At 38.3% G+C, this 15,197-nt stretch overlaps 1 protein-coding gene and 1 non-coding gene across 26 annotated transcripts in view; one reads left to right on the top strand and one right to left on the bottom strand.

The window, feature by feature from the left end:
• The window catches only part of ZFAND6 (zinc finger AN1-type containing 6), a 59,040-nt gene that overhangs the window by 27,587 nt on the left and 16,256 nt on the right, over positions 1-15,197 (bottom strand). For 7 of the 25 annotated variants that reach the window (XM_066240570.1, XM_066240569.1, XM_066240594.1 and 4 more), the window contains exon 3: positions 11,089-11,131. The exons of 14 other annotated variants lie outside the window; for them this stretch is intronic. The gene's annotated coding sequence lies outside the window, so the exon portion shown is untranslated. Of the gene's footprint in view, positions 1-1,404; positions 1,602-3,084; positions 3,171-11,088; positions 11,132-15,009; positions 15,028-15,197 lie in introns of those variants that run through there. 4 more of the 25 variants (XM_066240574.1, XM_066240581.1, XM_066240571.1 and 1 more) reach the window with 4 other exon arrangements.
• TRNAV-GAC (transfer RNA valine (anticodon GAC)) lies at positions 12,037-12,112 on the top strand. The gene has a single exon. It is a non-coding gene; the product is annotated as a tRNA-Val (tRNA).

The raw sequence follows: 15,197 nt of genomic DNA, 5'->3' as shown, positions 1-15,197 counted from the left end.
CCATGCCTGGAGTACAGGATGGTGGGCACTGGTCCTGCAAACAGCAAGGCCCCACGGTGAAGGTCATGCATCCATGCTAAGGACTCTGAATTTAAATTTGTAGGCCAGGGGCAGTCCCATCACCCTAGAATGGGAAGAAGGACTTACTTAACAAGTGCCGTTTACTAAACACTTTGCTATCAATTTTTTGATATACAGTGGTGCCTTGAGATACAAACAGACCAACATACAAATATTTTAAGATACGAGCTGTGACTCAGTCTGTATTTTTGTTCAAGATCCGAGCGAAATTCCGAGATACGAGTCGTGATTCGGGAAGCTGCTGCCGGTTGGCGGGTTGGCGCACGGGTCCAGGATGGGCAGTTTGATATATGAGTTGACTGACTTACGAGCTCGGTTACAGAACGAATTCAATTCGTATCACAAGGTACCACTGTACCTCATTATGTTCTGAAAAGGACTTAAAATGACTTTAAATATGTGTGCTGTATGACATCAGAAGTAAGCAACACTGGTCAATCCAAGGAAAAACAGTGGAAAAAATAAGCTTAGGTCAGGTATATTGTCCATAAACAAAAGACGCCTACAGGGAAGGTTTGCCAACTAGCAGGCATTCAATCAACTCCATTATTCAGAGCAGCTGATGCAAAGAAGGTTATGACTAGTTAAGAACATACGATAATGAAAGGAAAAACAAATTACTTGGAAGTACAATTAATCTGGACTCAGATAACAGAAGAAGAGCAAGCACCTCATCTATGGTTTAACAGTTAAGCTCAATGTGGTAACGGCCAGCTATATCTGTGAAGTAAAGTGCTGGATTCCAGGGCTGTTTACTGGCCTTTCAGTGTAAACCTGTAATACCATGGCCAACTTCAGTTAACAGCCAGCTTTCCCAGAGCCAGAGTCAAAGGTAAAATCTTAACGCATCTAAGGCTATGGCAGACTTATCATGATGTCTGTCATTTAGGCAATCTTCTTCCTTGAGTATATTGCTCATAATTGCATATTCTGTCAGTGATGGAGAGAACAGTCTCTGAGAGGGTCGACTGGATAGAAAACGTCTGCCTCAAGCTGAACAGTTCATTTTTTGTATTTTTACACACCACGTTTCTGTAAAAGATTTCATTTGAAAAATGAAGTACAAATGGCTAAAATAATAAGGAAAACTCCTTCTAAGTTCCCAATTAGGAGCATACTCATGATGCTCACCAGGAGCCAATCGGGCAGAGGTGACAAATGACTATGAACACAAGAGAGTGACCAGGTCACCGGCTCAGTCGGGCAGCCCCTCCATCTCTGAATTAAGATGCTCTGAGCGGCTACCCACAGGTCATCACTTCATCTCAAGTTCTCCAAACTTTTCTCCTAAATTAAAAAAAATCAGATCAGAAAATTACATACCAAGCTAATATTAGCAAGCACTCAATGAAAATGTCAGCCGTGAAGACCTTTTTCCGAAAAATCTGGGGTCTAAAAACTGGGTGCATCTTACACAGTGGTTGTAGATTGTTTTTACTTGCATTTCTCACTTTTTCGCGCTTGTTTTTGCACTCATTATTGAAGACAGTGATTCGTCATCAGACACAGATGAGGACAAGCTAATGGAAGGGAGTTTTGACAGTGATGAGGAGTTGTATGAATTTTATGATGAATAAAACTTAAGTTCAATTACTTTATGTAATAAACTTTTTTTTTCAAATTTCGGGCCCCCAAATTAAGATGCGTCTTATACATGGAGTACCTTATACATGGGGAACTACGGTATGTACCAAGCCCTGTGCTACGCACTTTGTACACAGGATCTGGCATATCTGTATGAGGAGGGTAATACTATCACCAGTCCCCGTTTCTTAATCACTTAAAGAAACTGAAGTTAGGCCCTGGCCGGTTGGCTCAGCGGTAGAGCGTCGGCCTGGCGTGCGGGGGACCCGGGTTCGATTCCCGGCCAGGGCACATAGGAGAAGCGCCCATTTGCTTCTCCACCCCCACCCCCTCCTTCCTCTCTGTCTCTCTCTTCCCCTCCCGCAGCCAAGGTTCCATTGGAGCGGAGATGGCCCGGGCGCTGGGGATGGCTCCTTGACCTCGGCCCCAGGCGCTAGAGTGGCTCTGGTCACGGCAGAGCGATGCCCCGGAGGGGCAGAGCATTGCCCCCTGGTGGGCAGAGCGTCGCCCCTGGTGGGCATGCCGGGTGGATCCTGGTCGGAAGCATGCGGGAGTCTGTCTGACTGTCTCTCCCCGTTTCCAGCTTCAGAAAAATAAAATTTATTAAAAAAAAAAAAAAAAAGAAAAGAAACTGAAGTTAGATATGTCAATCGCTACCTCCTTGCTAAAGTTCCTATTTAATATAATCTGTACTATCTACAACTCTCAGCCCTGGCTACCCCTTAGATACCATGGGATAACACCTCCAGACAGCTCATTAGACCTTGTCTAATCTGATCAGTGAATCAATCTAATGTAGGTGTGGGGAAGGGGTACAGGCATAAAAAGATAAGAAAACTGTAGACTTGCAATTCTGTAAGATTTTTTAATAAATCTTTTGAATAACCCCATTTTTCCTTCTCTAGTTAGAATGGATATCTGTTCTCATGTGTAGCGGTCCCTGATTAGAATCCAGTAAACAGTGAGTTCTTTTAGAACATAAAACTGTGTTTGCACTTCCTGGTCTCCCCCCACCCCGAACAGCTGCAATGTTTTTAAACATGCAGTGAGATGATTATCAGGGATAAAGCCCAGACTCCTTTAGGCTTCAAGCAGGATCATCCCAAATGAAGGAGGTTCTCTTACAATAAAACCACTAAGTGATACCCAGTCCTTCCTGGAAGACTTCAAATGAATGGACCGTCCATACACTGCCCATCTTGCACAGGTGCTTCTAGAAGAGAAAGCACTCTGCCACCATCAATCAAGTTGTAAAAGAAGGCTCACTTAAATCCAAGCAGCAGTGATTAGTGAGAACTCAATACTTACAACACTGTTTGACTCCTCTGTCCATGCCTTTATTTAAAAATAACATTATAACAACTTTTATAAACTGCCTAAAATTCACTTTACCTAAAAACCAGAGAAAATATACCTAACCTTCACCAAGATTCTTGAAGAATTAACTTTTGCTTCCTTTCCTCTTCCTCTGATGCAAACGCCAATCTTTCATGTTCCAGACAGAGCTGTGTGTCATCAAGAAATGGCATATTTAATATTAAAAATATTAATTAATACAAATTACCTAGATTCAAACCCAACTACCTAGAACAGCTCTCCAATACCTGTGCCACGTGTGGCTACTGAGAACCTGGAATGGTCTGTCTGCGGCAGACTGGGGACCGGACGGCAGGAGTAAGGGTTTCTATCTGCAGCTCTGAAGGGGTTTCCCGTGGTACCTACCCAATATACCTTACTTTGTGACTTATAAATTCTTAATTCTAAAGTATTAAAACCTAGTATTTTGAAGATCTGAAATCTGCCTTTAGTATTTCTCTCACAAAAAACCAAAAATTTAATAATAACATCACATGGCTGTTTAAAGGGACAGTTAGGATCAGAACCCAGGCAGCCTCACTCTACAGTCTGCATACTTAACCATGTTCCACGGCCTTGGCTTGCCCAAGAGCTCCATGTTTGTGCAGACTGCATAATAAAACAGTAAAAGGAGCTGAAACACATGTACAAGCCATGTGTCCTGGGAAAGGCCACAGGGTGTGGTACAGGGTGGGGTAGGGTGGAAGGATAGAGGAGAAGTGACATGAATGTCCTAGACCTTATCGTCATTAGCTTCTCAGCACCCTCCTCTCTACCTGCCTGATAAAGAGTAAAACAGACACAAGGAATCAGCTCAGAGATAAAGGCAGATATAGAAACGGGACCGATTCGCCATCATCCAATTTCTCCCCTCCTCAATTTTCCCATTGTTCTTTTGCCTTATCTCATCTTAAAAATCAAAGTGTCGTTCGTATGTTCTAAAGCAGGGTTAGTCAACCTTTTTATACCTACCGCCCACTTTTGTATCTCTGTTAGTAGTAAAATTTTCTAACTGCCCACCGGTTCCACAGTAATGGTGATTTATAAAGTAGGTAAGTAACTTTACTTTATAAAATTTATAAAGCAGAGTTATAGCAAGTTAAAGCATATAATAATAATTACTTACCAAGTACTTTATGTCAAATTTTCGCTGTTTGGCAGAATAAATCTTTATAAAACAACTTACTATAGTTAAATCTATCTTTTATTTATACTTTGGTTGCTCTGCTACCGCCCACCATGAAAGCTGGAATGCCCACTAGTGGGCGGTAGGGACCAGGTTTACTACCACTGGTCTAAAGGCTTCCTTCACCTTGAATTTTCTTTATTTTTGACATTAATTTAAAAAGAGAAGGGCAGAGAACTGGAGCAAACATAATAGTGCCAAGTTAAACTCGGTTCTATATGTGAAATACCCAGTGGCTGTAACTAAAGAGTGAAATCTCATGTTTGACCTTAAAACTCATGTAAGTGAGACCTGTCCTCACTAAACAAGGAGATTATAATACTTTCTCCTTTAGAGCTACTGAAAGATTAGGAACCAAATAACCCCTGGAGACTTACACACTGCTATGTATCTACTGACCAATCTGGAAATGAAAATTGGGCAAGCTGACACCTCAAGCTTCCCACTGGTTTTGAATGAAACATGTCTTCCTTTTGAAACATGTCCTTCATTTCTGCCATGTGCTCTGACTACATTCCTAAGAATATTACAGTGTATAGCATTCTTGCGCTTTCTAAATATCTTCTCATTCCTGATCCTAAAGACAGTCAGTTTTGATTTTTCTTCAGACAAAAGCAAATTCTCCTTCATGCAAATAACATTCCTTCCAGTCTATGCTTCCCTAAATAGTAAGATTTTATAAATTTTTATTCACATGCTCATAATTTGGTCCCTGCAATATCTTATATTTTAACCATCTCATCTGTACAACTATGCATTCCTGGGGGGGGGGGGTGCGGCAGCAAAAACATTCCATTAAGAGTCTCACTCTTAAATCTAGAAAGAAAAACAAAACAGAAAAAGTAGAAAAAAATTAGATGCCCCCACTCAGCCAACTGATTCTTAAGGTGATAACTTTTAGTAAAAAAAATAGAAAAGATTTTTCTTCAATGGGTATTTATATTATCAAAGCACTTTTAAAAACCAAAGTTGGGCCTGACCAGGTGGTGGCGCAGGGGATAGAGCATCGGACTGGGACACAGAGAACCCAGGTTGGAAATCCCGAGGTTGCTGGCTTGAGTGTGGGCTCATCCAGCTTGAGCACAGGTTCACCAGCTTGAGCAAGGGATCATACACATGACCCCATGGTCGCTGGCTTGAGCAAGGGGTCACTCGCTCTGCTGGAGCCCCCTCCCCACTCAAGGCACATATGAGAAGCAATCACTGAACTAAGGAACTGCAACGAAGAATTGATGCTTCTCATCTCTCTCCCTTCCTGTCTGTCCCTCTCTCTGATTCTCTCTGTCTCTGTCAACAACAACAACAAACAAACCAAAGTTGGCAAGTTTAAAAGATTTCCAACTGCATTTAAGGAACAAGAGTTCCTTATTTTGCAGTATATGCTATCTTTGATCATAGTTATTTAAAACAATTATTAATTATAACTTAAATTACTTCCAAGAGCAATTTTCTATATTAATACCTAACATCATATTCCCAAAAATATTTTTATGGTTGTTTGGTCAACATATTACTTTAAAAAGGCTAAAATCAACTGAAAAATAAACAGCAATCTTAAGAATTATCTTTTGCTTCACAACTAAGATTAGTAATGCAGATTCCATTGCTTAATATAATTCTGAAAAAGAGATATAACTGATATTCAGTTATTAAATGTTATTCTCAAAAATACTTCATAAATAAAAATCTACCACCCACCCCACCCTCAGTATCTTAGCCACCAAAATAAAAAACAAAAATCTTAAAAAAACCTGTCTCATCATGTGACTTGACCTATCTTTGAGCACTTTAGGTTAAAAAAATTTGTTAACTCTGCCTAGTTACACAGGGTTACAGGCTTAGTCTACTCACACAGTTGAGGTTGATGAGCAAACAGCTGTCCTTTATCTTGAGGCAGAAATTAGCTTCCTGCCTCCCCTATCCTCATAAGCAGCTACTTAAAAGTTTGAGTTTTATGCAAGAAAACATTTTAAAGCCTTCAGTGTTTTATTGTAGCAGACTTCAGATTCATTCCTGTAACACAGTTAACACGAAACAGAGTTGAGACAGTTAAAATGGACTATGTACATGTTAATTGTCTAAAATTTTAAGGATTGCTTTCAATATTTCAACTATATAAAAAAAGGTTGCTGAGGTACAATTAAGAAGTAAAATAATTTCATGTGGTACTTGATACTAATGTCTACTATAAAAATATGTAGCTTTATTAACATAGAGATTTTTCTTCACCAGGCCACAAGCTAGGTGAATAAGGATTACTTTTTATAATCATTTGTATGCAAATTAAGTGAACTAGGTATTTTTCTATTTTTCTAAAGTTTAGCTAACTTATTTAGCATAAACAGCTAAATAACAACTAAAAAGTAACTTTCACAGTTAATGGAGTGACTTCAGTGTCCCAAGAATACCCCTTGGGACCCCACTAACTGAGAAGGATGACATTCTGGCCCTGCTATGGCAGAAGGAGCCACACTTCTGACATTTACTCTAAAAATTTACAGCACGTTCCCCCCAGATTCAATTTCTACAGCACCATTGTTGCTCTAGATTACTCACGTTAGGCGGCTTGTGTGAAAATAAAACTACATTCTATCAAAATATCCTAGAATACCCAGATAACTACTTTCCCCCTACATATAAAATATTGGCCTCAATTTTTATAATAAGTTTTAGGAAAAAACTTTAGGATTCCACAAATATAGTGAACTTAATATTTGTATTAGCAACATGGCTTAAAAACACCATGAGAAATAGCATCCAAACACTAGCATTTCACAGATTTTTAAGGTATTGTTTAATGCTGGAATATTTACTGCACCTTTGCTATGCCCTAAAATATAATTAAAGGTTTCAGGGCTCATTAGAAATAACGCAAATGTTTCTTTATACTCATACTGTACATGCTCAACTGATTAGAGCATCAGTCCTATGAACCAAGGTTGTGGGTTCAATCCTGGTTCAAGGCACATACAAGAATCAACTAATGAATGCATAAACAAGTAGAGGAACAAATCAATGTTTCTCTCTCTCGAAAATAATCTAACAAAAAATTTTAAAAGACTTCATAAAAAAATTTTCACACAAGTTAAAAGTATTTGCCCAAAAGTCTGTGCTTCGGTGGAACTTATTTAAAACCTTCTGATTTTCATGGCAGGTTCAAGTAAGCCTACTGTAATACAACACAATGACTAAAAGAATAAATTGTACCAATCTTGGGCTATATAACAGAAGCTTACTCTCTATGAAATAAAAATTAAACATTTATTGAGTAACTGAGGCAAAAATTACCAAAGAATGCTACAATTCTTTGTGGATCAAAGTTTCATGAGGAATAGTATATATATTTTAAGTCTCTAAGGATCTCCCCACAAATTACTTACTACCAAAAGAAAAACAGTAACTTTTAAGTGGAAGAGTCTGGTAGATTCCACATTAACCAAAAGATCACAATTGTTATCTCCGATGACAATGATGGGACGCATGGACGTGTGCCTCCAATGGGACACATGGACGGGCACACATCGCTACTACAGCATTTCTGCCAAAACTGCATCTCCTAAAACTGATCACAAGGACACATTAGACAAACCCCAACTGAGGGAGAATCTGTAAATAAATGGTCTGTCATTCTTCCAAAATGTTTACGATCATAAAAGACAAAGAAAAGCTAACAAAATGTTTCTGAATAAATGAGAATAATGACACGACAACTAAATGCAATCAATGATTCTGGGTTGGATCCTGGACCAGGGGAAAATCTATAAAGAACATCACTGGGAAAACCAGAGGAATCTGAATGTGGACTATATTACTATATTAAAGAATTATATTAAATCAATAAAAAAATTAAATAAATAAATAAATAAATAATTGTATTATATTATGTCAGTGTTAAATTTCCTTAATTTGATAACTGAAATGTCCCTGAAATATGAGAATGCCTTTATTCTTAGGCAAATATACATCTAAGTAATAACATAATAAAGGGACATGATGTGTACAATTTATTCTCAAATAGTTGAAAAAAATAACATCACAGAGAATGACCGAGCAAACATGGCAAAACATTAATTGGATAATCTTGCCAAAGGGTATATGAGACTATTTATGTCATTAATGCAACTTTTTATACATTTCCTATTACTTATAAGTAATATCTGAAAAAATAAACATTTGAACCTGACATTCTAAGGATTCTGAACACCTAACATGAACCATATATCCTATCTTATCTCCATGCATTCAAACACCAATCCAACAGCAATCAAAAGTGGTTTGTGGGCCCTGGCCAGTTGGCTCAGTGGTAGAGCATCGGCCTGGCATGCAGGAGTCCTGGGTTTGATTCCCGGCCAGGGCACACAGGAGAAGGGCCCATCTGCTTTCCACCCCTCCCCCTCTCCTTCCTCTCTGTCTCTCTCTTCCCCTCCCACAGCCAAGGCTCCATTGGAGCAAAGCTGGCCTGGGCACTGAGGATGGCTCTACGGTCTCTGCCTCAGGCGCTAGAATGGCTCTGGTCACAGAGCAACGCCCCAGATAGGCAGAGCATCGCCCCCTGGTGGGCATGCCGGGTGGATCCCGGTCAGGCGCATGTGGGAGTCTGACTGACTGCCTCCCGGTTTCCAGCTTCAGAAAAATACAAAAAAAAAGTGGTTTGTGAAACCTGACCAGTGGTGGCACAGTGGATAGAGCGTCAGCCTGGGACACTGAGGTCCTTGGTACAAAATATGGTGGTTGCTGGCTTGAGTGTAGGCTCAACAGCTTGAGCCCAAAGGTCACTGACTTAAAGCCAAAGGTTGCTGGCTTGAGCTCAAGGTCTCTGGCTTGAGCAAGGGGTCACTGGCTTGGCTTGAGCCCCCCTGATCAAGGCACATATGAGAGGCAATCAATGAACACAATGAACAACTAAAATGACACAACTACAAGTTGATGCTTCTCATCTCTTATATTCTCTCTCTCTCTCTCTCCCCCTAAAAAAAGTGCTATTTATTTAATGACCTGTTCAATGAATTATGAGAAACTGCTCTTGTTTCAAACATCCAATGTGGTGGCTAAATGACAGTGTTTGACTCAGTGGATCTGTGTCAACTGCACATCTGCCTCTTCTCAACCTTGTTATTCTATTGTCCCCTTCCCCAAACCACACTGCAGTTAGAGATAAATTCTCTAACAGAACACTGCTGTTCTTCAATTGGGAACACAGCGGTAGAGGTGTTTCTCCTAACAACTCCAAATTAAGTTAATTTCTGGTATTGTCAGGCACAAAGTGGAACCAAAGCAAGAGATAATGTGTGTTCAATAACATACAAGGGAAATATCAAAAACAAACAGAACTCAGTAAAACCAATAAAAAAGCCGAGGAAGCACAGTCACTACAGAGCACCTACAAAAGACAAGGCACCAGAATGTTAAGCCCTGAGAAGCTAAAAAACAAATAGGTAACAAAGAAACGTTCTGGTGGCATTAAGCCATGAAAAAAAGAGAGGAAAGAAAAGAGGGAGAGAAAACAAACAAAAAAAAGAAAACAGAGAGGGAGAATATGATTTAAGAAAATACGAAGATTTTTCTGTCTTCCCTACCAAAAAACTAAGAAGCAAAGAGTCTTACATTTAACCTAGAGCAAAGCCCCACTCTTGGGTATTTACACACATGTCCACACAATGACTTGTACTTGAATTTACACAGTGGCCTTATTTGAAAGGGCCAAGAACTGGAAACAATCCAAATATCCATCAAACGGCAAATGCATAAACAAATTGTGAAATAGCCACACAATGAAATACTACCCGGCCACAGAAAATGAACTGCTGATAAACTTGACCACCTGGGTGAATCTCTGAATCATTATGCAAAGTGAGAGAAGACAGATACAGCAGACCACATTATATGTGACTCAGTTTATATGAAATGCTACAAAAAGCAGTTCCAGGGCCAAGGGCAGATTTAACTCCAAAGGGACACAAACTTTTTGGGGTAATGGAAATGTTCCATGTTGTGATTATGGTGGTGGCTTTCTCATTCACTAATACACTAATACAGCACACTTAAAATTAGTAAATTTTATTGAATGCAAATTTACCTCAATGAAGCTGAATAAAAAATATAATAGGACAAAAAAATGGAAACAGACATCTTGATTCAAACCTATGACTCAGTTATACCTGTGCTCTGTAGAGGGTAAGTATTCCAGGCTGAGTTAAGTCAAGAGGAGCTAAATAACTGAAGAGTTCAAGTTTCTGCAAGTACAGTGTTAGTTTTCCACTAAGCAAATATTTTATATTTTTATTTATATGTTAAAATAATTTTCTAACTAATTATCCTCATTACTGACAAGTAAAACAAACTTTTCTTTCTTATCTTCACATCCACTTCTTACATCATTTCAACAATTTGAACATGATCTGGTACCCTGAACAAGATGAACTTCGGATTTAAAAAAAAAACAAAAAACATGTTTACAATATGCATAAAGCATGAATTGGAGCTTGAACATGGTTTATCACCAATTTTTAAAGTTATGTGTGTGTGAGAGAGATTATAATTCTGAAAGATTCTACTAAACATTATTTGCTAGTTTTAGATTTTAAAGTATAACTGACATTATGTAATTTATTGCTTTTCAGCAAAAGATACCTCCCAGATAAAGGCTGCATTGCTTATCCTTTCATCAGGAATCACTCTGAATGTTTCCTAATTCTTCCAAAAAATACAGAGAAGGCAATTTTCCTGCCCTTCCTTACTCAATCATTAAAGTTACAAAACAATCCATGTTCATAAAGAGTTTTCAGTTTTTAAGATAAGAACTCCCATTTTTCAAAAAATGTTCTTCTCTTGAATAGATTAGTCACCAGTATTCAAATATAAAAAGCTAAAGATTAACTTACAGTAAATTGGGTAATGTGAGGCCAAGAGATTTCTTCACAGAACCTAAAAGAATTTTAAAGTATTAAGAAAAACTGTAATTTAAATTTTTTACTTGTTCACCACAAAGTTAAAATGCACAAAATGATAGCTTTTTTCCTTTTCTAAGGAAGAATAGCTTTTAACTTAAACAATTCATAGCGAAGTTGCCAAGATAACCTAACTTGTGGTGGCGCAGTGGATAAACCATCAACCCGGAATGCTGGTTCGAAACCTAGGGCTTGCCTGGTCGAGGTACATAGGAGAAGCAACTCTGAGTTGATGCTTTCTTCTCCTTGCCCCCCTCCCCTCTCTCTCCTTTCTCTAAAAATCAATAAATAAAATCTTAAAAAAAAAAAGTTGCCAAGATAAAAACCTTCAGTGAAACCATTCACTTATAGCTGATTATGTGCAGAGCTGTGAGAAATACAAAAATATAAGACACAAATCCAGCCTCAGTGAATTAGGTGGAGATCCCCTCTCCCACAACTCTTCACATTTAGAAGTTTGAGTGAATTAAAATGTTACTACCCATCTAATAAAAATTTTAATTTTGAATAATGGATATGTTTTAAATATCATGTTCAGTGAGGATACATACAACTTATTTTTTTAAAAGTACCCAACAACAATCAAGTCATTTCCCCCCTATAAATCCTCTTGTATTCATCCTGGTTAACAGTTATCTTGCAGAGAAATACTACTTGTTGCAAATGGAATAAATTTATACTGCTCACAAAAATTAGGGGATCAAGGAACATACAGATACTCCAGTACTTTTAGCCTTTTGAATAGTGCATTTTCACCATTTTATGAAATAAAAATTGGTTTTGCATTTTATTTGCATAATTGAACAACTTTCTTTGACTTGTTTGCTTTTCTGATGTTCAATAAAAAAAAGTCAAATGCTTTTTTTAATTGCTTCATACTCGGCCCTGGCCGGTTGGCTCAGCGGTAGAGCGTCGGCCTGACGTGCGGGGGACCCGGGTTCGATTCCCGGCCAGGGCACATAGGAGAAGCGCCCATTTGCTTCTCCACCCCACCCCCCTCCTTCCTCTCTGTCTCTCTCTTCCCCTCCCGCAGCCAAGGCTCCATTGGAGCAAAGATGGCCCGGGCGCTGGGGATGGTTCCTTGGCCTCTGCCCCAGGCGCTAGAGTGGCTCTAGTCGCGGCAGAGCGACGCCCCGGAGGGGCAGAGCATCGCCCCCTGGTGGGCAGAGCATCGCCCCTGGTGGGCAGAGTGTCGCCCCTGGTGGGCGTGCTGGGTGGATGCCGGTTGGGCGCATGCGGGAGTCTATCTCTCCCCGTTTCCAGCTTCAGAAAAATACAAAAAAAAAAAAAAAATTGCTTCATATTCATTTTGAAATATCCCCTAATTTGTGTGAGTAGTATATATGGAAAAAACTAAGCAAAAAAATATCACTTCTTAGAAACTAAACACATGTCAATGTCTAAGTCACTTTCCTGGTCCAAGTTAGGCATGTAATTTTGATAACACTGCATTTCAGGGGCCATATACCTTGTTCAACACTGTATTTCTAGTACCAGGCACACCTGCATAGAACATACTGCGCAGAACGTACAAACATTTGAGTGCACTCAAATGTTTATACAATCAATTAACATTTGACTCTCGCTGTATCCACATCACAAAAACAACCTCCGAATCCCTAATATAGCAACTATAGGAAATCCAATCACCCAAGTAAAAATCAAATTAGCAGAGTCTTGTTCATCTTAAATTTTTAGGATCAATCACGGAATGTTTTAACAGTGCGGAACATACTAATCCAGTTTAAATGAACTCTTTTCCTCCTTCCAGGCCATTAAATAGCCAGTAGTAGATTAATCATTGACAACCTAAAAATAATATCTATGCTAGCTGACAAGTCTATGTTTAAGACTTTCTGATTTGTATTATATTCTCTTCAAGAATTTGGTGGCACTCATGGGTCATTTTAAAAAGACAGAACAAAAGGTATATACAAGTACAATTGAAGGAGTCTTCTTTCACACTCATTAAGACACCCTATTCGTGTATTTTCATTATTTCTGATGCTGAAAAAAACTCCAAGTAATTTGACAAATTTTCAAGTTCCCTTAATTAGGATAAAAAGTAGAATATTAGCTCTAAAACTTCTTAGGAGTCAACACTGAACCCTGCACTGATCTGGTTTTAACATGATATACAGATCACCTTGGTAATTTTAGGTCCCAATGTTCACAGTACCTGACTCACGTGGTTTGGCCGGCCTACATCAACCATTCCAAAAAGGCTTTTCTTTTCTGTTTCAATGTGCAGTTATAAAATACAAAATAAGTTGCTCGGCACCATACTCTTTGAAGCCACTTAGCATTCAGGGGGAAGTTGTTTCCACTTCATCAACAATGTGCCCTATTTATTTACTGGCCTCCTTATTTGCTGGCTTTCAATCTGCTGGATGAGGGCCAAGTGGCTCCAGCATAGACCTTGATACAGTTATTGCTAGGAAGTTAAAAGTCCCAACGACCTGGTTTTCTGTCAGACAGAACCAACGACCAAAGTCTGACTTAAAATTTCAAGAAAAAGCATGTTTAAAAAGTCAGAATTTTCCTGAATTGGTCATTAAACATAATTTCCCTATATAACCTTTACATCGGGTGTTGCAAATGCGAGGATTCACAGCATCAGAAAACCGCACGTTCCTGAGTCCTCCTCCTCCATAACTACTATCAATTTCTGGAGGCTGCTCCCAAGAATCCGCACACTCCAACAGGCTCCTAAGGATTCTTGGGTTCAAGTTTGAGAACCACTACCTTAGGAACCTACTGTAAAATATTACTTTAGCACAAAACACAGAAAGTACATATTTACAGTTGAAAGAAAAATGGTTTCAAATAACTGCAAAGGTTATTTGAAATACTTGAGAATAACTTAGGTCACCTACATTAGGTCAGAGGCTGCATTTAAAAAGAAACCTCTCAAAAAACAATGGTTTTCCACTATAAAATTTGGAGAATCACTATATAAATTTTAGCAAGTGCTTTTTTTGCTGGCTAGCTGCAAGAAAACAAGGTCAATACTAATAACAATACCTGGGAGGGAACAAGTGGTTTTACCTTTCCAGCATTTAGTGATCATGTAAAGAGTATCAATACAGACACCTGCTACTCAATTTGGGGACAAAAAAGTGAGTAGCTACTGAGATTTGGTATTCATGAGGGAAAGATACATTATAAGTTTTAAGCAATTATCTAAAAAAAATTAGAGGATAATTTTGTATTGTACTTATGAAAGCTAAGTAATGCAATCTCTTCAAATTATAAATTATCTTATTATAACGTGTAACATTTAAAACATATGAAACAAACTGTGATTTTGCATTTTTATTATTTTAAAAAGCAGCAAGATTACTTTGGATAGTAAAATATGCTAAATTAAAATTTTGAGGAGTATGGCATTTCCTGCCTCTAAATATACTTTAATTGTTAAAAAAAAACACAAACCAAAACAAACATACAAACAGACACCCAAAACTTCTGCTTTTATAATGGGCAACCATGGATTTTTATTAAAACTTTGTAATTGCATTAACTCCCGACCTAAGGGTAAGAATTCAATTCTTCCAAAGAAAACAATTTTCAAAAGTTCTATCCACTTGATCTTTTACCACCAAGATACTTTTAAAGTTATAGATGAAAAGGGCTTTTTCTTTTTTTTTAAGCCCAATGGAGGTCTTTTTTTGCCTAAATATATATTAGAGTAGTAGAGAAAAAGAGTAAAGAAATATAATATTTGAAATGGAAAATGAGTCCAACTCAAGTATTTCTAAGTTTACCTCAATTTTTTCTAGATGAGGTGAGCTGCAGTATTTTACTTTTCTGATATATTTGATATGAAAAAATGTGTGTAGCCTGTTTTCCTACCTGTAAGTTGGTCAGCAGCTTATGACTCCTGTTCTAGGCACATACTTCATGCACCTGAATGCAAAAATGGACACAAGGTCCAGGTTACTTGATACTTAAGGAGGTCAGCAGCATTTCAAATCACTCAAAATGCTTTCACACTTTGCCTAATCTTCCTCTTACACAACTTGGTCTCAAGCTTTTATTAA

This window comes from Saccopteryx bilineata, chromosome 7, assembly GCF_036850765.1.
Source record: "Saccopteryx bilineata isolate mSacBil1 chromosome 7, mSacBil1_pri_phased_curated, whole genome shotgun sequence".
Lineage (NCBI taxonomy): Eukaryota > Metazoa > Chordata > Mammalia > Chiroptera > Emballonuridae > Saccopteryx > Saccopteryx bilineata.
This window is presented reverse-complemented; position numbering and strand designations above follow the sequence as displayed.